The 2,500-nt window shown below is 36.4% G+C and overlaps 1 pseudogene; it reads left to right on the top strand.

The window, feature by feature from the left end:
* The window catches only part of LOC142914263 (28S ribosomal RNA), an 8,044-nt pseudogene that overhangs the window by 3,660 nt on the left and 1,884 nt on the right, over positions 1-2,500 (top strand).

The following is a 2,500-nucleotide window of genomic DNA, read 5'->3' on the forward strand; positions in this document are numbered from 1 at the left end:
CACAAGATAGCGTCGCACTACGGAAGAACTTGCAAAAGTTTAATAGGTAAAACTAGTGCTATAACCACCACAATTGAGGAAACACTATTTAGTTGTTCATATTGTAGCAGAGGTTTTACTACGAAAACAGGTTTAGGGGTACATACTAGACGAACTCATCCGACAGAACATGAAGCTAGACTACAGCAAAACGCACCAGGAAGGAAAGTTAGATGGGGAGAAGAAGAGGTAGAAATTATGGCCCATAAAGAAGCCCAACAGAATGATGAGGACATAAACATGAATCAACTAATACAGAACTCAGTTATGCCACACAGAACGCTAGAAGCGATTAAAGGGAAGCGGAGAAATATCAAGTATAAGGAATGGGTAAGGACATTGAAAGAAACCACCTATAAGGTAGAAAATCAATGCCTTGTTAACTTAGTTTTACCGACAACATCGGAAATAACAACTACACCTTCTGAAGGAGATCAGCCAGCAATAAGGGCCGAAAAAGAACAATCACTGACAGCAGCTGAGGATCTTCAGGTCATAATTACCGATCTAAAGATCGAGAATTTAAGTCACAATCAGGCGTTACTGCTACTCAATTCTCATGTAGAAAAGTTTTTAAATCGAAGTAAACCAATTAATAGGAAAGATCGTGTAAACCAACAGGAGAAAGATGAGAATAGGCATCGAAGACAATCAAAGCAAACTAAATACAGGAGGTATCAATATTTATACCATACGAACAAGAAAGCTCTATTAGACGAGATTACTTCAGATAGATCGGGGCCAAGTATATACCCAACTGAAGAAAGCATACGGGGAACATTCGTTACTTTATTCGAGTCAAACTCTCCTCCAGATAATATACCCTTTAAATTAAAAAACAACCAATCATGCATCGATATCGTAAAAGCAATCACCTTAGATGAGTTGATTAAGACCCTAGCTATTATGAAGGATAAGTCACCTGGACAGGACAACATTATTCTTAGCGATCTTAGGACTTTACCAATAAAATATTTACTAGATATCTTAAATATCATCCTTTATTTACAGGATATACCACAAATATGGAAACAACACAGAACAAGACTTATACCTAAAACTAAAGAGGATTTAGAAAAACCCTCAAATTGGAGACCCATAACCATCTCATCAATTGTAATTAGGCTATTACACAAAATTTTAAGTTATCGTCTAGGACAGCAATTAAAGCTTAATTACAGGCAGAAAGCATTCCTCCCTGTAGACGGATGTTTCGAAAATAGTGCATTACTACACTTCATCATACACAACGCCAGGCAAAAGCACGAAAACACGCAAATAGTGTCAATAGACCTCAGTAAGGCATTCGATTCTGTCAGCCACGAATCGATTATTAGAGCCTTAAAGCGATTTAACTTATCAAAGGAATCAACAACGTACTTGACCAACATCTATAAGTGTAATCTAACTGATATTGTATTTGGATCGACAACAATGCGTAACATAAATCTAAAAAGAGGCGTAAAGCAAGGTGATCCACTTTCACCGCTACTATTTAACATGATTATGGATGAACTATTGGATAACTTGCCGACATATATAGGAGTTAATGTAGGAAATCAGAAAGTAAATTCAATGATGTTTGCAGACGACCTTATCCTATTTGCAGAAACGGAATGTGGCATGAATAAACTCTTGGATATAACTACTAAATTCCTCGATGACAGACACTTGAAAATAAATATAAACAAATGCAATTCGTTAAGATTTATCAAGTACGGCAAACAGAAGACATTTAGTGTTGCAACGACATCATCGTACTTTATAAATAACGAACCCATTAATCCGGTATCATATGTAAAGGGATTCAAATATCTAGGCATTGAATTTGACCCAAGGGGAAAACGATCTATAAGCTGTAACCTGCTCGCAGCAATGTTAAACAAACTGACCAGAGCACCGTTAAAGCCAGAAAAGAAAGTATATTTAATCAATAACAATTTGATACCTCGTATTATTCATCAATTGGTCCTCGGAAAAGTTACCAAGGGTTTATTGATGTCACTTGATTCTGAAATTAGGAAAAGAGTAAAGCTTCTGCTCAGGTTGCCACACGATACGCCCGACAGTTTCTTTTATACATCAGTATCCAACGGAGGAATGGGCATAAGAAATTTATGCGACTCAGTTGCACTATCTATAATAAGCAGACACAACAAAATGATAACTTCAGATGATCTAGCAATAAGAGCATTATCACAACAATCATACACTATTGCAACGTTAAAACAGGCCCATATCATTGCAGGCTCCAAATTTCCTTCGAAATCTTTAAATCAGAACAAATGGTCAAATAAACTATATCAAACAACAGATGGTCGGGGGTTGGTATACTGCCAATCTCAAACAGAAAACAATTCATGGATAACAGGGAATCATAGAACAATAAAATCGTATAATTACATAGACATGGTTAAACTAAGGATTAATGCACTACCCACTAAATCGAGATGCAATCGAG

Source organism: Petromyzon marinus, unplaced genomic scaffold (genome assembly GCF_048934315.1).
Source record: "Petromyzon marinus isolate PM22_M1 ecotype Great Lakes invasive population unplaced genomic scaffold, UKy_Petmar_22M1.pri1.0 PM_G_Scaffold_28, whole genome shotgun sequence".
NCBI lineage: Eukaryota > Metazoa > Chordata > Hyperoartia > Petromyzontiformes > Petromyzontidae > Petromyzon > Petromyzon marinus.